A 21,828-nucleotide genomic window follows, 5' to 3' on the forward strand; every position below is an offset into this window, starting at 1 on the left:
CTCCATGTGGTGTAAGTCCAACTACATGCCATTCTAGAAAAGGGAGAACTGCAGAGATGGATTGACCTATGATTGCCAGGGACTGGAGGACAGGCCGAGATGAAGAGGTGGAGAACAGGAACTTCAGACAATAAAACCGCTCTATACAGTAGCACAGCGGTAGAGACACGACACTGTGTATTTGACAAAATGTGTATTTGACAAAACCCGTAAGACTGTACAATACAAACAGGAAGCCCTATTGTACTCTACGGAGTCACTTAATAATAATGTGTTAATATCAGCTCATCAACTGTAACAAATGTATCACACTAAACCGAGATGTGAGTAACAGGGGAAGTTGTTGGGAAGAGATTTATATGGGAACTCTGTACTTCCTGCTCAGTTTTTCAGTAATGCTCTAAAATGCTCTAAAAAATGAATTATTTTAAGTGAGACACAAATTGCAGCTATTCCCACAGGCACCTCCTATGCCTCTTTCCTGCTTTACCTTTCCCTGGAGAACTTATCACCATTTAACATAATGTATTTTTTACTGATTTACTTTGTTACTATCTGCCTGAAACACCACCCCTCCCTTACCCAGATGCTAACACCCAAAAGCGAGATCCACCAGAAAAAAACATTTTAATGCTTTATTTTGATGCAATTTAAATTTAAAGAAAAGTTGCAAGAATAGATCAAAAATTCCAATATATCATTAACCTAAATTCATCAGTTGTTGTTTAAAACCCCCTCTTTTTATTTATTTGTTTGTTTATTTATTTATTTGACACAGAGAGACAGAGAGTCAGTGCGAGAGGGAATACAAGCAGGGGGAGTGGGAGAGGGAGAAGCAGGCGTCCCACAGAGCAGGGAGCCCAATACAGGGCTCGATCCCAGGACCCTGGGATCGTGACCTGAGCCAAAGGCAGATGCTTAACGACGGAGCCACCCAGGCACCCCTATATTTTGTCCCTTCGGCTGCAGTGGCTTCATGTCTCTCTTGCTGTCACTGTCCATCTAGCTTACGTCTAGATAAATGCTCTTATGCACATATAAAGATATATAAAGAACACAAGATACATTTATATATATATATATATATATATATGGTATGTAGAAAAGACATGATGAATATATACATATATATTTAGTTCCATATCATCTGTTCTATACATTTTTTCTACATATAGCACATCTAATTGTAATAGCTGTAATTACCCAAATCTCAAAATTAAACAGTTATACAACACTATCATCTAATTCACAGTTCATTTTCAAATAACATCGGTTGTCCCAGAAGTGTTTTTTATAGTTCTTTTTTCCTAATCCAGAGCCCAGTCCTGGATTATGCGCTGCATTTAGTAATCTGGAAAACTCCTCAGTCTTTCATTGGTTGTGATGGTGTTCTCTCCTGACCTTGACATTTTTTAAGAGTTCAGCCCAGTTACTTGGCACATGTCCCTCCACTCGTGTTTGTCTATTTCCTCATGATCAGATTTGGATTATGCATTTTTGGCAGGAACCCTACAGAAGTGGTATGTCCTCAGAGCATCATATCAGGAGATACAAGATGATGGTCTGTCCTAACGTGGGCGATGTTATCTTGCATGTCCTACATCCAACAGATTTCTCCAAAAAGGGAATTTTGTATATTTCATTCACTGCTGTATCCCGAAAACCTAGAAGAGTGCCCAAAATAGGCACTGAAAGAACGTGCTGGGTGAATGACAAAGTGACTTTCAACTCTCTGGAGCTGAAAAGACAAACAGAAGGAAGAGGAAGAAGGAAGAACAGGGAAAAGAGTAAAAGCCTACGGGTTACATCTGTGTCAGGGCGCCTGGCTGGCTCCGTGGGTTAAAGCCTCTGCCTTCGGCTCAGGTCTGATCTCAGGGTCCTGGGATCAAGCCCCGCATCGGGCTCTCTGCTCAGTAGGGAGTCAGCTTCTCCCTCTCCTCTGCCTGCCTCTCTGCCTGCTTGTGATCTTCTCTGTCAAATGGATGAATAAAATCTTTGAAAAAAATCATCACTATGTACATTTTATGTTCATAAATATCATTTAGAAGATTTCCAGGACATTTCTATTAATAATACCACTAATAGCATGAGATTTCCAGAGTCGTCATACTCTTGCTAGTGTAAACTTATTTTCTAGTGTACTGATGATACAGACTTGACCCCCATAACAACTCATTTTAAGATGATCCTCATTCTCAAAAGCTTTTTCAACTCTTTCAGAAGAAAATCTTCTAAATGATATACCAGAGGAGCCTCAGAGGCCTGTTTCATAGACTACCAACTTTTATTCTAGTACTGTTAGTGGCAATGTAGGTCTTAGGTAAATATAATTTACCTCAAGACGTCTCTAATCTGGTTAATAGTGCCTTGTAATTAAAAAATAATGTAAAAAGAAAAATGGTCACATATTCAAGCAATGTGCTAAGGGAAGAAAAGAAGGACACGAACATATTATCCTAAAGAAATTCAATTTTTTCAACCAAACAAGCAAAAGTCAATTTTGATTGGTTTGGTGTCCATCAATGCTTACATGTAAGTGCAAAGGAAAACTATGTGAAGCATTTTGTTTTAAATCATATTTTACTTTTTTTTTTCTGAGAAAGAGAGAGAGAGCAGGTATGCACTCACACAGCTGGAAGCGGGGCAGGAGAGGGAGAGAAAGAATCCTAAGCAGGTTCCACACCCAGCAGGGAGCCCAACATGGGGCTCAAACTCACAACCCTGAGATCAGGACCTGCGCCAATATCAAGAGTCAGATGCTTAACTCACTGAGCCACCCAGGCGCCCCTTAAATCATAGCTTAAAAGCAATATTGAAAGTGAACACTTGAAGCTTGATTTTTAAGTATTAACATAATTAATAGTTACATTTTAATGTAGAGAAGAATTTTTCTCTTTTGATTTTCAAATGTTTTACTGAGGGGCACCTGTCTGGCTTATCTGGGAGCTGTAAGCTCTGAGCCCCACACTGGGTGTAGAGATTACTTAAAAATGAAATCTTGGGCGCCTGGGTGGCTCAGTGGGTTAAGCCGCTGCCTTCGGCTCAGGTCTGATCTCAGGGTCCTGGGATCGAGTCCCGCACCGGGCTCTCTGCTCAGCAGGGAGCCTGCTTCCCTCTCTCTCTCTCTCTGCCTGCCTCTCCGTCTACTTGTGATTTCTCTCTGTCAAATAAATAAATAAAATCTTAAAAAAAAAAATGAAATCTTGAGGTGCTTGGGTGGCTCAGTCAGTTAAGCGTGGGACTCTTAATTTTCAGTGAAGTGTCGGACTCCTGATGTCTACTTGGGTCATGATCTCAGGGTTATGAGCTTGAGCCCTGTGTCGGGCTCTGTGTTGGGTGGGAGGCCTCCTTACGATTCTCTCAGGCGCCTGAGTGACTCAGTCTTAAGCAACTACCTTCCGCTCAGGTCATGACCCTGGGGTCCTGGGATGGAGCCCTGCATCACGCTCCCTGCTCTAGGGGGAGCCTGCTTCTCCCTCTCCCACTCCCCCTGCTGATGTTCCCTCTCTCTCTGTCAAATAAATAACTAAATCTTAAAAAAAAAAAAAAAATTCTCTCTCTCCCTATCCTTCTGCCTCTCCCCCACTGCCAGCACACCTGCACACCTACTCTCAAAAAAGTAAAAAATAAAAATCTTTAAAAAATTAAAAATAAAAATTTTACTGACACTGAAATCATCCCTGCTGTTGACAGCTTTTCCCCATCTCCCTACAAGGCAGCGGGAAGCCCATATAAGTAAGTCTGTGAGGCACTGATTATTCAAAAGCCAAATCTTTTAAAAAGTTTCTGGCCTCATTGTTTCAGTCCCGCAGGGATAGAAAATCTGTGTGTAGTGATTTCCCATATCCATTTGGGAGTTCATTATATAAACAGATAATGACACATCCCACAGACAATACTTGACTAAATATTAGGTATGTCTTTTTTTTCTTATTTGTAAATTCTTTCATCAGGAAAATGCAATTCTGTTTGTCTGACATAAATTGGAATGACATGAAATCAAGTCTGTTTGCTAATTGTGTAAAATCTGGATGTAGGTTCCTATTTTCCACATGTTTCCTCCTGCCTCCTCAAGTTAATATTTGGCAGAAAAATCCTTTTGCCCTGATGCGATTAGAAAGGAAGTACGCTGGGAAGTGGCATAAATACACACCAAAAAATTAAAATTTTAAAAATTTATGTGCAGACATGATTAAAGGAGGGATTCCATTCATATTTACATGTCATCTAGAGGGGAAAAAACATCTGTATTCTTTAAAATTTAATTTTTTTCAGTGTTCCAAAATTCATTGTTTATTCACCACACAAAAACCATCTGTGTAAGAACAGTTTACACTCAACGGTGACATGTCGCCTCAAGGAATGATTTTAGCCCCACCAAATGCTCTGATCAGCACCAATTTAATGTCCTCTGCCTCTAACCCTTTAGAGTATCATTCTTTTCTGACATTTAGACAACATTCCTTTTTCTTTTTCTGTAATTAGTCATTCGTTCCCCTTTTTTGGTTGGAGGGGAAGGGAGAGGGAGGGAGAGAGAGAATCCCAAGCAGGCTCCACGCCCAGCACGGAGCCCAGCGCGGAGCCCAGCGCAGGGCTCGGTCTCACCACCCCAAGATCATGACCTGAGCTGAAATCAAGAGTTGGACACTTAACCGACTGAGCCCCTCAGATTCCCCAATTCTTGCAACTTAAATATTTCAGGAAAGATCTTGTTGTGGTTTGACCAAGGGAAGTGAGCCACATTCAGGGCCTTAGCCTGCTCAGATGGGGCCCAAGGGACCAACGTTTCATTCCTGAAGGGACCTTCCTATCCCAGAGCAACAGCACCATTTTCCACTACACGGTATGGACAACCAATCAGGCGTTCTAATACCAGGAATCTTTTTAAAAGATCGGTTTCTTCATTTGAGAGGCAGAGGGAGAGCAAGGGAGATAATACGCAGCAGACCCTCTGCTGGGCACAGAGCGTTCTCGGGGCTCAGTCCCCACCCGGGGCCCCATCCCAGGACCTGGGATCATGGCCTGAGCCGAAGTCCAAGAGTCGGCCGCTTCACTGACTGACCCACTCAGGCGCCCTTGGGAATCTTTGCATATTTTCCTTAACAACTACAACCACAACACCACCATCCCAGTTAGACACAACACGCACCATTCGAACCACCTCGGGGAGCCATTTTTACATCCAAGCCGCCCACAGGGAGAAGCACATAATCACCTTCTCCTCCTCCCTCCTCCCACTCCCTCTGCTGAGGGACGGAACACCCAAGAAAGGGAACAAGTGGATAAGCCAATTTAAGAAATGGTGGGTGAAGTTTGAAATCTGTTTGAAGATGCAAAGCTTCCACACCGTCAGACCCCAAAACCATGGAAACCCTCGGTTCTCACTTGAAATGCCTCCGTCCCGAGACTCTGTACTGGCCGGTGGGCACGTGAGCACATTATTAATTGCTACTGTTCGTTCTCTTTACCTGGGAATCTTCACGTTTTCTCAGTCTTCAAAAAAGAGGAAGACCTTTGCAAACTAATTCCGTGTCAGGAAAGTTCATTTGTAAATGTTATTTTTCTAGGCAATAGCTGAAATACACCACTGGCCTTCAGCATCTACAGGATTCTTACAATACATTCCATCATGACTATTATTTAATTAGGTCTGCTGGTAGTGTACACTCTGCTGTCTGAGAAGATCTCGGTATTTGTTCACTCATCATCTGTTTCCCACAACAAAAGGAAAGCTCTGTAACTTCAGGGACATTTATTTTTTATCTTTTCCTCTGCTTTATCTGTTGCACCTAGAACATAACAGGAGCTCAATAAATACTTGCTGAATGAGTAAAAACATGCCAACAGCCAATAAATTTTTTTTTACTTTTTTTAAGTTCACTTAAAAAACACCTGGGTGGCTCAGTCGGTTGGACATCTGCCTTTAGCTCAGGTCATGATCCCAGGGTCCTGGATCAAACCCCACATCAGGCTCCCTGCTTCTCTCTTTCCCTCTGCCTGCCACACCCCCCGATCACGCTCTCTCTGTCTGACAAATAAATAAATAAATAAATAAATTTTTAAAGGGGGGAGGGCGCCTGGGTGGCTCAGTGGGTTAAGCCTCTGCCTTCGCTCAGGTCATGATCTCAGGGTCCTGGGATCGAGCCACACGCTGGACTCTCTGCTCAGCAGGGAGCCCACTCCCCTCACCCCCCACTACTGCCTACCTTTCTGCCTGCTTGTGATCTCAATCTCTCCGTCAAATAAATAAATAAAATTTAAAAAAAAAAACTCATTTATGCAATCTCTATACCTAACATGGGGCTCACACTCACAATCCCCAGGTCAAGAGTTGCATATCATCCAATTAAGCCAGCAGGCACCCCACAAAATGTTTTTCTCCCTCTAGAAAGCTACCCGAGTGTCTCTCTGCTGGACATAAAATCCTAAACTGTTTTACCTGAGTCACTAGATCATTGCTTGATGCAGTCAAACAACAGTTCACTAACAATCAGCCTCAAAAATATTCCCGTGACTACAGTTTGCTTATGTCATCCAGGTTATCCCTCAGGGTACTCACGCTATTCCCCTGATGCAAATCTAAGACATGCACAAGAGGTGAGTTCAGACCAGCCAACAGCTCTCGGAAACCTTCACAAGCTTCTTAATTATGATGTTAAAACCAGGAACCAACAATTACTCTAACATGGTTTGGGTTACCCCCAGTCCAAAATATGAGCACAAGCAGATACACAGAGGAAATGCTGAGCTAAGCCTGGCTTTCTTGAAAGCAGAGCCAAACAGGGATTTTCCGTAGGTATGGTCAGCCCAGGAGTGGAATTGGGCGATTCTAACCCATCCATGTCATGTCCTCTATCTCGGTGCCTGTCAGAGACTCACAGAAGAAGGACCAGCTCTGGCAGATGCCGGCCAATAGAACAGTTGGTTCTTACGTATCTAACCTGTTCATACATGCCAGTGCTCCCTCTTACCAGCAGTGCTTCTCCTAGTACCAACCTTACCCAGATTTCTGGGTACTTTTTCCTCTTCTCAGAGACTATCTGATGTTATTTTGACTTGATTTTACTCAAATGGAAATGGTAAAAAAGTGTTTTCCAAATCTGGCTGACCAAAAGAATATCTGCCATATTTATTTTAAAATGCAGCTTCTGGGGCACCTGGATGGCTCAGTCAATTAAGCATCTGCCTTTGGCTCAGATCATGATTCCAGAGTCCCAGGATCGAGCCCCCCATAGTGCTCCCTGCTCAGCAGAGAATCTGCTTCTCTCTCTGCCTCTCACCCAGCTTTTGTGCTCTCACTCTCTCTCTCTGAAATAAATAAATCTTTTTAAAAAATTAAAAGATAGGGGTGCCTGGGTGGCTCAGTGGGTTAAAGCCTCTGACTTCGGCTCAGGTCACGGTCTCAGGGTCCTGGGATCGAGCTCCGCAACGGGCTCTCTGCTCAGCAGGGAGTCTGCTTCCGCCCCCTCCGCCCCCCGCCTGCCTCTCTGCCACTTGTGGTCTCTGTCTGTCAAATAAATAAAAAAGAAATCTTTAAAAAATTTAAAAGATAAAGATAAAAATTAAATTAAATTGAAAAATAAAATAAAATGCAGTTTCCAAGGACTGACTAGAATAATCACAGATGTGTAGATCAGCATCCTAACCCTCCTAGAAAGCACACAGCAACTAGAAAAGCAAACATAAAACAAAGAGGGATGCCTGAGTGGCTCAGTCAGTTAAATGACTGCCTTTGGCTCAAGTCATGACCCAAGGGTCCTGGGATCAAGTCCTGCATCCAGGTCCCTGCTCAGTGGGGAGCCTGCTTCTCCCTCTGTCTGCTGTTCTCCCTGCTGTGTTCACACTCTAGCCCACTCTCTATCTGACAAATAAATAAATAAAATCTTTTTTTTTTTAAGTAAAACAAATATGGAATTAGTATACACCAATGTTCATAGCAGCTTTATTCACAATAGCCAAAAAGTGGAAACAACCCAAATGCCCACTGAAAAACTGAAAGATGAACCAATGAGCAAAAGAGGTCATATATGTAGAATGGAATATTATTCAGCCTTAAAAAGGAATGCCGTTCTGATACATGCTACAACATGGATGCTTGAAGACCCTTGCTAACTGAAGCAAGCCAGACATGAGAGGACAAATATCGTATGATTCTACCTATATGACATACGTAGAGTAGCCAGAAAGTAGAACAGTGATTATCATGGGCTCAGGGGCAGAGTGGGACTATTCAAAGAATCACAAAAACAACCCAAAACTTTGGGAGTGGTATGTTCCTATAGGAACAGAGAAATAGAGAGTCTTTGGGTTATAAGTCCTCAAATGTTCCCGTCACCTGTCCCTCTCTTGCTGTGCAATAATCTGCAAAAAGGTGGTTTATGAAAATCTAACTCATTCATTGTTAGGCAGTTAAAAAGAAAAAAAAAAAAAAGAGCTGGCAGTGGGTGTTAAGATAGGAGAGGAACAGGGGACCCTGAGTTTGTCTGGTCCCTGGACCAGTTATCAAATCATTCTGAACACCTGCAAAATCAGAGATCTGAAAAAAAGAAATCCTGCAATGCTACAAATTAAAAAGGGACCACTTTTCAGACAGTAGGAGGTACAGAGACTTGAATCTGGGGCAATATAGTGGAGGATATGGCAAGAGGAGGGAACTTAAGGAGGCTACTGCAAAAGCACAAAATTACTGCAGAGCACAAAATTAGAATGTTAAGAAGTCGGCGCCAGTAGGGGATGTCCCTGGTTTAAAGGTGCTCAGGTGGGGAAGCAGGACGGAATCCCAGATCGGACGGCGTGGTCTCAGGAACACTGGGGTCACAAGAAGAACAGGGGTGCCTGAGCGCATCAGAGTTCCCAGGCATCGGAGGGGGAAAACTAGCTGAAAACAGCCAGGCTGGCATCGGCTACATGCTCGGTGTTGCACAGCACGATCTGGAGCCACTTACACTGAGCCCCGCCCCAGGGAGGTGCACTTTCCTAAGTACAAAGGTACCTGAGAATCTGCGTAACAGGCACCTCCCTGAGACCAGCAGGACTAACTGGCTAGCCCCAGGCGTACTGAACACAGAGAACTACAACTTCGGCTCCTAAAAACAGTATATAGCAGTTGTGGTTGGGTTTTGCTATTTGTTTTTATTTTTTTCTTTAACTCTTTAATCTTTGCTTTATTTTTTTTTCCAGTGGTCTTTTTTTCAATTCTTTTTCAATTTTTATTTATATATGTTATATATTTTTCAATTTTTGGTTTCCATCCATTGTATTTTATTTCATTTTATTTTCACATGTATTTAAGTGTCTTTCTTTCCTATTTTGGGATCGAGCGTCTTTTAACAAGCAGACCAAAATATATCCCGGACCTCATATTTTGTTTTGTTTCTGGTTTGATTTTTTTTTCTTCTTTGTTTTTGTTTTCTCCTGGATTGTTTTTGTTATTTTTTTCTGTTGTTGTTGTTGATATTGCTGTCTTTTCTCTCTCTCCTTGTCTTTTCGGGAGGTAATGACGAGATGGAGAAATTCACCACAAAAGAAAGAACAGGAGGAAGCACTCACTGCTAGGAATTCAATCAATGCAGATATAAGTAAGATATCTGCACTAGAATCTGAACCACAATTACAAAGATACTAGCTAGGCTCTCAAAAAGCAAAGAAGACACCAGAGAATTCCTTACTGTCGAAATAAAAGAACTAAAATCTAATCAGGCTGAAATTTAAAATGCTGTTACTGAGAGGCAGTCAAAAACGGAGGCTCTAACAGCAAGGATAAAGAAGGCAGAAGAGAGTCGGTGACACAAAAGACAAAATGATGGAGAATGAGGAAGCCAGAAAGAAGAAAGAGGACTACTGGACCACCAAGGGAGAAATCAGAGATCCCATAAAGTGAAATCATATCCAGATAATAGGGGTCCCAGAAGATGAAGAGGGAACCACGGCAGAAAGGTTTCTTGAACAAATTACAACGGAGAACTTCCCTAATCTGGGGAAAGCAACAGTCATTCAAATCCAGGAGGCACAGAGAACCTCCCTCAAAATCAAAAAAATAGGTCATCGCCTTGACATATAATAGTGAAACTTGCAAATTTCAAAGAAAAAGAGAAAATCCTGAAAGTAGCTCAGAACAAGAGGTCTTTAAACTATAAGGATAAATACATAAGGCTGGCAGCAAATCTATCTGCAGACACTTGGCAGGCCAGAAAGGACTGACATGATATATTCGATGTGCTAAACGGGAAAAATTTGCAGCCAAAAATATTTCATCCACCAAGGCTATCATTCAGAATAGAAAAAAGAGATAGTTTCCAGGATAAACAAAAACTAAAGGAATTTCTTTTTTTTCTTTTTTTTCTTTTTTTTTTTTTTTTTTTAAGATTTTTTTTTTTTTTTTGACAGAGAGAGATCACAAGCAGGCAGAGAGGCAGGCAGAGAGAGAGAGAGAGGAGGAAGCAGGCTCCCTGCTGAGCAGAAAGCCCGATGCGGGACTCGATCCCAGGACCCTGAGATCATGACCTGAGCCGAAGGCAGCGGCTTAACCACTGAGCCACCCAGGCGCCCCGTGGAATTTCTTAACACTAAACCAGACTTGCAAGAAATATTAAAAGGGATCCTTTAAGCAAAGAGAGAGCTCAGAAGTAACAAAGACCAGAAAGCAACAGAGACAATCCACAGAAACAGTGACTTTACAGAGCCTGGGGGGCTTGGCCTATTAGGTGTCTACCTTAAGCTCAGGTCATGATCCCGGGGTCCTGGGATCAGGTCCCATGTCAGCCTCTCTGCTTGGCAGGAGCCTGCTTCTCCCTCTCCCTACCACTCCCCCTGCTTGTGTTCTCTCTCTTTCTCTCTGTGTCAAATAAATAAATAAATAATCTTAAAAAAAAAAAAAAAAACCCAGTGACTTTTTGGGTAATACAATGGCACTAATTCATATCTTTTATTACTCTGAATGTACATTAAAAGTATTATTCACCATGATCAAGTGGGATTTATTCCTCGGCTACAAGGGTGGCTCAGTATCCACAAATCAATCAGTGTGATACACCACATTAATAAAAGAAGGAATAAGAACCTAATGATCATGTCAATAGACACAGAAAAACATTTGACAAAATATAGCATCCTTTCTTGATTAAAAATTCTCTTGATGAGAGAAAGAACATACCTCATTATCATAAAACCCATATATGAAAAGCCCAGAGCAAATATCCTCATCAGGGAAAAACTGAGAGCTTTTCCCTTAAGGTCAGGAACACGACAGGGATGTCCACTCTTACCACTGTTGTTCAAGATAGTACTGGAAGTCCAAGCCTCAGGAATCAGAAAACAAGAAGAAATGAAAGGCATCCAAACTGGTAGAAAGAAGCCAAATGTTCATTCTTAACAGACAACATGATACTCTATGTAGAAAACCCAAAAGATTCCAGCAAAAAAAATTGTTAGAACTGATACAAGAATTCAGCAAGGTCACAGGATATTAAATCAATGTGCAGAAGTCGACTGCATTTCTAAACGCTAACAATGAGGCAGAAGAAAGAGAAATTGAGGACTCAATCCCATTTACAATTGTACCGAAACTCATAAGATACCGAGGAATAAACCTAACCAAAGAGGTAAAGAATCTGAACTAGGCAACTATAGAACACTCATGAAAGATACTGAAGAAGATCCAAAGAAATGGGAAAACATTCCACGTTCATGGGTTGGAAGAACAAAAATGTTTGTGTGACCTAGAGTAATCTATACATTCATTGCTATCCCTATCAAAATACCAGTAATATTTTTCACAGAACTAGAACAAATAATCCTAAAATTTATATGGAACCAGAAAAGACCCCAAATAGCCAGAGGAATGTTGAAAAAGAAAACAAAAATTGGTGGCATCAGAATTGCAGATTTCAAGCTCTATTACAAAGCTGTCATCATCAAGACAGTATGGTACCGGCACAAAAACAGACACAGAGATCAATGGAACAGAACAGACAACCCAGAAATGGACCCTCAGCTCTACGCTCAACTGATTTTTGACAAAGCAGTGAAGAATGTCCAATGGAGAAAAGACAGTCTTTTCAACAAATGGTGCTGGGAAAATTGGACAGACACATGAAGAAGAATGAAACTGAACTATTTCCTTACACCACACACAAAGATAAAATAAAAACAGATGAAAGATCTATATGTCTATATGTGAGACAGGAATCCATCTAAATCCTAGAGAACACAGGCAGCAACCTCTTTGACCTCAGCCACAGCAATTTCTTGCTAGACAGGAATCCAAAGGCAAGAGAAACAAAAGCAAAAATGAACTATTGTGACTTCATCAAGATAAAAACCTGCACAGCAAAGGAAACAGTCAACAAACATAAAAGGCAACCTATGGAGTGGGAGACTCACAAATGTCTTATCAGATAAGGGCAGGTACCCAAAAATCTCTAAAGTCCTTATCAAACTCAACTCCTAAAACAAAACAACAACAAAAAATCCCATCAAGAAATGGGCAGAATGGGGGTGCCTGGGTGGCTCAGTGGGTTAAGCCGCTGCCTTCCGCTGGGGTCATGGTCTCAGGGACCTGGGATGGAGCCCCGCATCCGGCTCTCTGCTCAGCGGGGAGCCTGCTTCCTCCTCTCTCTCTGCCTGCTTCTCTGCCTCCTTGTGATCTCTGTCTGTCAAATGAATAAATAAAATCTTAAAAAAAAAAAAAAAGAAAGAAAGAAAGAAATGGGCAGAAAGGGATGCCTGGGAGGCTCAGTCCATGAAGTGTCTGCCTTCAGCTCGGGTCATGATCTCAGTGTCATGGGATCGAGCCCGGCATTGGGCTCTCTGCTTAGTGGGGAGCCTGCTTCTCCTTCTCCCTCTGCTCTCCCACCCCCTTGTGCTCTCCCTCTCTCTCCCTCAAATAAATAAATAAAATCTTTAAGAAAGAAAGAAGGAAGGAAGGAAGGAAGGAAGGAAGGAAGGAAGGAAAGAAGGAAGGAAGGAAGAGGCAGAACAGACATTTCTCCTAAGAAGGCATACAAACGACCAAGAGACACGAAAAAATGCTCCACATCACTCAGCATCAGGGAAATACAAATCAAAACCACAGTGAGATGACACCTCACAGAGGTCAGAATGGCTAAAATTAACAACCCATGGCAAGGATGGCAGAAATGCAAGCTGGTGCAGCCACTCTGGAAAATAGTATGGAGGTTCCTCAAAAAATTTAAAATAGAGCTATCCTACGACCCAGCAATTACACTACTGGAAATTTATCCAAGAGACACAAACATAGTGATCTGAAGAGGCACGTGCACCCCAATGTTTATAGCAGCAACATCCACAACAGCCAAACTATGGAAAGATCCCAGATGCCCATCGGCAGATGAATGGATAAAGAAGAGGTAGTTACGTGCGTACAGTGGAGCATCACTCAACCATCAAAACATTGAAATCTTGCATTTGCAATGACATGGCTGGAACTAGAGAGTATCATGCTAAGTGAAATAAATCAGAGGAAGAAAATGCCATATGATTTCATTCACATGTGGAATTTAAGAAGCAAAACAGATAAACATAGGTGAAGGGAAGGAAAAATAAAATAAGATGAAAATTGTGATGGGGGCAAACCTTTAGAGACTCCTAACCATAGCAAAGAAAGTAAGGGCTGCTGGAGGGGAGGTTTGGGGGGGGGGTGTAAGTGGTTGACAGGCATTAGGGAGGCACTTGATGAAATGAGCACTGGGTGTTCTATGCAACTGATGAGTCACTAAATTCTACCTCTGAAACTAATAAAAATAAATAAAGAGATAATAAAAATTTTTAAGAAGGATCTAGCACAGCATTGATACAAATGTACTTTTTTAAAATGTAAAAACAATGACAAACCACAATGAACAAATCACACTGACCAAGGGGGGAAAAAAAGCTATAAAGAAACCGGTGAAAGTGGTCGGTATAGGATCACATATAGAGATGTGAAATCACTATGTTCCTCACCTGAAACTAATGTAACACTGTAACATTGAACATCAACCATACTCAAATTTGAAAATTAAAATTAAAGGAGCTCAGTCAGTTCAGTGTCCAACTCTTGGCTTTGAGTCACGTCATGATTTCATGGGTCATGGGATCAAGCCCCATGCTAGGCTCCACACTCAGGAGTCTGCTTGAAGATTCTCTCCCTCTGTCCCCTCTCCCCTCAAATAAATAAGGAAATCTTTAAAATTAAAATTAAAAGAAACAGGTATATCTAAAATTTTCACCATGAATTTAAGAAATGTCAATAAAGTAATTGCAACTCTGGAAGACACACTCCAAGCAAAAATACAAGACTTCTGGGAAGGGATGATAAGATAATCTTAGGAGATAAAATTCAAAATGAAAGAAGTACAGGGGAAAAGTAAACCCAAGAGAGATGAGAATGAAAAAAGAAAGAACAGAGAGGGAACAGACCCAGAAGAAAAATACCGTAAGATTCCTAAAGTATAAAAATAAGAAGAGTGCAATAAAGATTTTAAAGGAAAGATCACGGGTGCCTGGGTGGCTCAGTGGGTTAAGCCTCTGCCTTCAGCTCAGGTCATGGTCTCAGGGTCCTGGGATCGAGACCCACATCAGGCTCTCTGCTCAGCAGGGAGCCTGCTTCCCCCCCTCTCTCTCTGCCTGCCTCTCTGCCTACTTGTGATCTGTCTCTGTGTCAAATAAATAAATAAAATCTTTAAAAGAAAGAGGAACATCTACAATACAAGGAATGTCAACATTTACGTAATTGAAATCCTTGAAGAAGAAAATCAAAATAATGCAATAATAAACAGTGCAGGGTATTCAAGAAAACTTTCCTGAAACGAATGAGGACATGAGTGTACATATTGGAATAACTTACTAAGTACCAGAAAAAAACTCATCCAAAAAGGCATATCCTAATAAAGTTATCAGACTCAAAGATTAAATCATTTATATGGGAGAAAAAAAGTCAGGATGGCCTCAGATTTCTCCACAGCAATACTCAATTCCAGGAGACACTGGGGATTTGACTGGATCCAGATTTAGCTGGATTTGATAATTCACTGAGTAATCACTTAATTCAACAAACATTTAAAAACCATTTAGTAAATGCTTGTCTACATGGATAACAGACATATCATCTGACAAGCCACCGTTTTCCTAAGGAGCAAAACCATGTAGCACTGGGGCACTTGGCTGGCTCAGTTGGTAGAGCATGTGCCTCTTGATCTTGGAGTTGTACATTCAAGCCCCACATTGGGTGTGGAGATTACTTAAAAATAAAATCTTAAAAACAAAGAAACAAAAATAAAACCCATAGGGTATTTAATTTATGTGCCCTTGGAAACTTCGGAAGCTCACAAACTAACGAGAAAACAAACAGTACACAAATTATCACAATACAATAAAGGAGTTAAAACTCAAGATGGAAACAATACATTCAGGAATGGCAAGAATTTAGTAATTCTGCTGTTGGGGTACTTACCCCAAATGGCAAGAATTTCAGGGACAGGTGAAAGAGACTACATTAGGGACAGATTATTATGAAATTTGACTTTTAATTACAGGTGATAAAGTCAATGGAGAAAAGTTAATTTTGGGAGTACTAAGGGGAAAGTGAGTTTGCGTGCTGGGGGTGGGTATGATCTTTATTGGCCCTCAGACGCACAAGGATGAGTTAATCACACTCGACAGGTCATGCATGGCTTATCACCATTTTTTTGTCTAGTCGAAATTTTTTTTTTAAAGATTTTATTTATTTATTTGACAGAAAGAGATCACAAGCAGGCAGAGAGGCAGGCAGAGGTGGGGGAAGCAGGCTCCCCGCTGAGCAGAGAGCCCGATGTGAGGCTCGATCCCAGGATGTTGGGATCATGACTGAAGCCAAAGGCAGAGGCTTAACCCGCTGAGCCCCCCAGGCGCCCTGGACAAAAATTCCTTATTTATTCTCTTTTTATCCTCAAAGTCTCTCTCAATCCCCTTAACTCCTTAAATCCTTTAACATTTAATGATATTTTCTTTTCTTTTTTTAAAAGATTTTTATTTTATTTATCTGAGAGAGAGAGATAGAGAGCATGAAGCAGGCAGAGGAGGAGAGGGAGAGGGAGAAGTAGACCCCCAGCTGAGCAGGGAGCCTGATGCCGGGCTCCATCCCAGGACCCTGAGATCATGACCTGAGCGAAAGGCAGACACTTAACCAACTGAGCCACTCAGGTGCCCTAACACTTAATGATATTTTCATCTGTGTATTTTTGTTCTTGTTTGTGTGTGTTCTTACAAAATGTGCATGTCTTTATTTTATTATTTTAACAACGGTATAGTTAACATACAGTGTTATTTAGTTTCTGGTGTAAAATAAAGTGATTCAACAATTCTATACATTAGTCAGTGCTCATTGTGATAATTATGCTCTTAGCCAACCTTGCCTATTTCACCCATCCCCCTACCCACCTCTCCTCTGTAACCATCGGTTTGTTCTCTATAGTTAAGAATCTGTGTTTGGGTTTATCTCTTTTTTCTTTGTTTGGTTTCTTAAATTCCACATGAGTGAAATCATATTGTATTTGTCTTTCTCTGACTGACTTATTTCACTTAGCATTATACTTTCTAGATCTATCCATGCTGCACATGGCAAGATTTCATTCCTTTTTAGGGCTGAGTGATAGTCCATTTTATGCACTTTATCCATTCATCTATCAATGGACACTTGAGCTGCTTCCATAATTCAACTATTATAAATAATGCTACAATGAACATAGGGGTGCATACATCCTTTCAAATTAATATTTTTTGTTTTCTTTGGGTAAGTACCCCAACAGCAGAATTACTAAATAATATAGTATTTCTGTTCTTAATTTTTTGAGGAAACTCCATACCATTTTCTACAGGGGCTGTACCAACTGACATTCTGATCCCCAGTGTATGAGGTTTCCCTTTTCTCTGCATCCTTGCCAACACTTGTTATTCTTGTGTTTTTGATTTTAGCCATTCTGACATGTGTGAGATGCTATCTCATTGTTATTTTGATTTCCATTTCCCTGATGATGAATGATGTTGAGCAGTTTTTCATGTGTCTTCGGCCATCTGGATGTCTTTTGTAGAGAAATGTCCGTTCTTGTCTTCTACCCGTATTTTTTTTTTTAATTCAAGAGAGAGAGGAGCAGATGGAGAGGGAGAAAGAATCTTCAAAATGGATGCTTAACTGCCTGAGCCACCCAGGCACCCCTTTTCTGCCCATTTTTAATTAGACTATTTGTGGGGTTACTGGTGTTGAGTTGTATAAGTTCTTTATATATTTTATTTTATTTTTTTTAAAGATTCTTTTTTTAATTTATTTATTGACAGAGAGAAATCACAAGTAGATGGAGAGGCAGGCAGAGAGAGAGAGAGAGAGGGAAGCAGGCTCCCTGCTGAGCAGAGAGCCCAATGCGGGACTCCATCCCAGGACCCCGAGATCATGACCCGAGCCGAAGGCAGCGGCTTAACCCGCTGAGCCACCCAGGCACCCAGTTCTTTATATATTTTAGATACTAACCCTTCATCAAATAGAAGAGTGCCTGTATTTTTCATTAACCTAAATGGTAGTGTGTCACATAACTCATTCTCTTTTACTTCTTTTTTTTAACTAAATATTATGATTTAAAGATGGAGCCACATGGCAGTGTGTATATTTAATCTGTTTATTATATTGTTACATTGTACTTAGGAGTATACATCCCTCAAGTCTCACTCTCCACTCTCCCGTGGATGGACACCCAGTTGGCACAGCTCCTCACAGTTCTGACCATATGACAGAACAAAAAACAACTTCACTAAACATCTCCGGGTGTCTCATCACACATCTGTAGAACACGTCCTTGGGAATTCATACTCAGGAGCACGATTACTGTTCACAGGGCCTATGTGTACTTAGTTTGATGGGATCGTGCCAGGCTGCCCGCAAACCCCTGCATTACTTCACACTCTCACCAGGACTACAGGAGGGCGGCTGAATTCCCTCACCCCACCTACACTTTCTCACATCTGCTAGTCCCATCAATATAAACTGACATTTCATTGCTGTTTTTATCTGCATTTCTTTCATCACCAATGACGAGCTTCTCTTCGTATGCTTATTATCGCTTCAAGTTTCCTCTTCTAGAAATTTCCTTGAGCCGTATTTTTAAAAATTTTATTATTTATTTGGGAAAGCGTGAAAGAGAGCATGAGAGGGGAGAAGGTCAGAGGGAGAAGCAGACTCCCCATGGAGCTGGGACCCCTATGGAGGACTTGATCCCGGGATCTTGAATGAGCTGAGGATAGTCGCCTAACCAATGAAGCCACCCAGGCACCCCTTTGGGCTGTATTTTTAATCCTTAGTCCATTTCTTCCCTCACTGGCGTTGCTATCTTTCGCTGAAGTATTATTAAGTATTCTATATATTAATCCTTAGGTTGGTTTAGACACTACAAATACCTTTTCTTATTATTTCATCTGTTAACAACATTTACAGAAATACTCAGTTTTAATATAATCACATTTGTCAATTTTTTTCCTACGCTTGAGGCTTTTGCTTTATTTGGTTTAAGAAAGTCGTCTCTGAACCAAAATCACAAAGATATTCTCCTACATGCTCTTCTTTTAACTTTATCATTTTACCTTTTACATTTAGATCCTTAACCCACCCAGAATCCACTCTCCCATATGGTGTTAGGTGGGGATCCAGTTTTAATTTTCTTCATATAGTGAGCCAATTTTCCCCAACTTATCTTTTTAACAGTTTGTCCTTTATATCCATTGATTTGGGGCCATTTTTTTTTTTTTTAATTTAACCAGCAGTTTTGCAGAGAAGAAAGTTTGGAAGTAAGGATACCAGGGAAAAGGTATTGCCCCAGTGCAGACAGAAGTAAGAACTTGACCAAAGACAGTAGCTGGGGGGAGGGTGGGCAGAGAGGAGTATCAGATTTGAGCGATAATTCTGGGGTTGGGAATGTGGGATGAAGTGGGGAAGAAGAAACACCTTCAGTTTTGAAGCCCATACATTCTGCGGCTAGAGATACCCCTACTGCGACATGGGCAGGAATGTGAACAGGTTTGAAGGGGAAAGATGAATACAGTTGCAGAAGTGTTAAGGTTGACATGCTTTGTTTGGCCTTCACATTTAAAAAAAAAAAAAGTGTGCAAAATTAAATAACATCATTTAACAACTGGGAGATTTCACTTAAAAACCATGAGAGATTATGGATTCTGAAAAACAATCTGAGGGTTTTGAAGGGGAGGAGGGTGGGGGTTTGGGGGACCGGGTGGTGGGTATTAGAGAGGGCACGGATTGCATGGAGCACTGGGTGTGGTGCAAAAAACAATGAATACTGTTACGCTGAAAAGACATTAAGAAGTTTAAAAAAAATCTATATTTAGGGGTGCCTGGATGGCTCAGTCTGGTGGGTGTCTGCCTTCGGCTCAGGTCATGATTCCAGGATCCTAGGATCGAGTCCTGCACCAGGCTCCCTGCTCAGTGGGGCGTCTACTTCTCCCTCTGCCTTTCCCCAGACTCCTGCGCTCACTCTCACGCTTTCTCTCTCTCTCTCTCTCTCTCATGAATAAATAAAATCTTTAAAAATAAAAAATAAAATTCCGTATTCAGCTACTTTCTAAAGATCAGAACCAATGTGATACCAATGGCCTGGCTTCAGCTGGTGGAGCTGATCACCAGCTCCCAACACTTCAGGTATTCCAAGCTACTGAGGGCCCCTACAGTCTTCACTAGACCTTCAATTTTTTCTACAGACATTTGGGATGAAGATCCTGGTACTACAGAGTGATGAGCTGGTAAAAGAAAAAAGAAAAAAAAAAAAAAACACAGGTGTCTGCCAACAAACAGACTTGATTTGAATCCCAGCTCAGCGATTTACTTAACTGATCTAAATCTGTATCTCCTTATTGCAAAGTGGGCAGAGTATCGGTCTTATAAGGGTTTCTGAAGAGAGTTTGAAGAATGCCTGTAAACCTCAACAATAATTGTTAGCAAATGCTAGCTAGAAAAAAATCAAATTAAAAATTGGAAATGGAATTCCAGAGCTTAGGAGAGAATCAGAGCACTGAGCCATGGCTCCATAAGGCAATGGGATATGGTTCGGTTCTAGAATCCATGACTTTCTTGGTGTCATTCTCCTCTCTTCCACATCCCTATCCCCACTTCCCTAAACCCTAAAAGTTCACATACAGAAAGAGGTCAATACATGTTTGTGGAAGGAAGGGAGAAAGAATGACAAAAGGGGCTGGGTGTAAAAAAATGGGCATTTTCTTTCATTTGTCAGAAGAAGAGTGCTAGTTACCAACTTACCTATGTTTGTTCCTATGAACATAATCCCACCTCCTCGCCAATAAAAAAGTTAACTAAGGCATATAGCTGCAGTGTATACTCCCAGTCCCCAAGCAGAGATTGAGAAAAAGATACACATTTACTCATGTTGGCTACAAAATATATCTCTAGGCCTCCTTCAGTAGAATACTATTTGGACAGTATTTAACAGAACTATTCCTTACAGGGGTACCTGGGTGGCTCAGTCTGTTAAACACCTGACTCTGTCTTAGCTCAGGGTTCGATCTCAGGGTCATCAATCCCAGCACTGTGTTGGGCTCCATGCCGGGTGTGACATCTACTTAGACCAAACAAACAAACAAAAAGTGTTATATGTAATTAACAATACCAACAAAAATCAACCAAAGAATACAGAGATATAACAATTCTGATTTAGTGCAAAAAGCTTCAAAGCAAAGATGGTTTTGTAGGAGGTCGTTTATCTTTTTTTGTTATACATACATAAATATATATGTATATATTTAACTTCTGTATTCTCCACAGCAACATTCAACTCTGTAAACACATTTTTCTCATGCTTCTGCTAAACACATTTTTTTTAAGTCGCTACATTTACTTTAAATTCATTTCTTCAGAACAGCCTGGTATTTGCTCTTTTTATGCTATGTCAATATTTAAGTTTTAAGTCTTCCCGATGTCCTAATAACTGAGTATCAAATTGCACCTGGCGTATCCTGTTAAGTGTGTTTCTGATTTCACTTTTCCTTACAGCTAAGGAAAATTATCATATTAAATTTGAAAATGCATTAACTCTCATTTTAAAAAAACCTCTAAACTGAGTTAAATTACCAAAAATGTTTATTAATATGTTATCATAGAATACCATAAATTTTGGAAGGGTAGTTTTCCCATACAACTGTTGCCTAAAGATCCCAGATTATTCTTGGAAAGAAACCAACACCAGGAGAAAAAGCAAAGGATAGTTCACAGGGAAGGGAATGCCACGTTGTCCTCTTATCACAAGAAGGAACAGACATGTGCTTTGAAGTCACCTATTATTAAGTGCATAGGTATTTAAAATCTAATTGTTTTATGCTGTCTCCATCGAAAGATTACAGTTCATATTCTCAAGAAGCCAGACTCAAAGACACAGAACTGTAAGGGGATTACTAGTGTCATCCCATTTTGTTTGCTCATTTTCCAATAGGGAAACTGAAGAGCAGAAATGTGACTGGTTTCTGGTGACCAGATCATGTGCTCTTTTCAAATCCCTTTGCCTCAAGCAGCAACTGCACCAAACATAGGTTACTCATTAAATGGGTGCTAAATAAAGAATGGGACAGGGCCATTCTCATTGTGTTTACGTTCTAGATGTGGTAGTTTTGCCAAAAATAAAAAGATTGCTAAAACAAAGCAAAACAAAAATATAATGTAGAGTGTGTTACTGAGAAAAACCTTTTTAAGAACTTAGTATTGTGGATTTTTTTTTTAATGCATGGAAAGAACATAATTAACTCCCACATATCTATCATCAATCTTAAACAACCATCTGCCATTCTTTT

Source organism: Mustela nigripes, chromosome 10, assembly GCF_022355385.1.
Source record: "Mustela nigripes isolate SB6536 chromosome 10, MUSNIG.SB6536, whole genome shotgun sequence".
NCBI lineage: Eukaryota > Metazoa > Chordata > Mammalia > Carnivora > Mustelidae > Mustela > Mustela nigripes.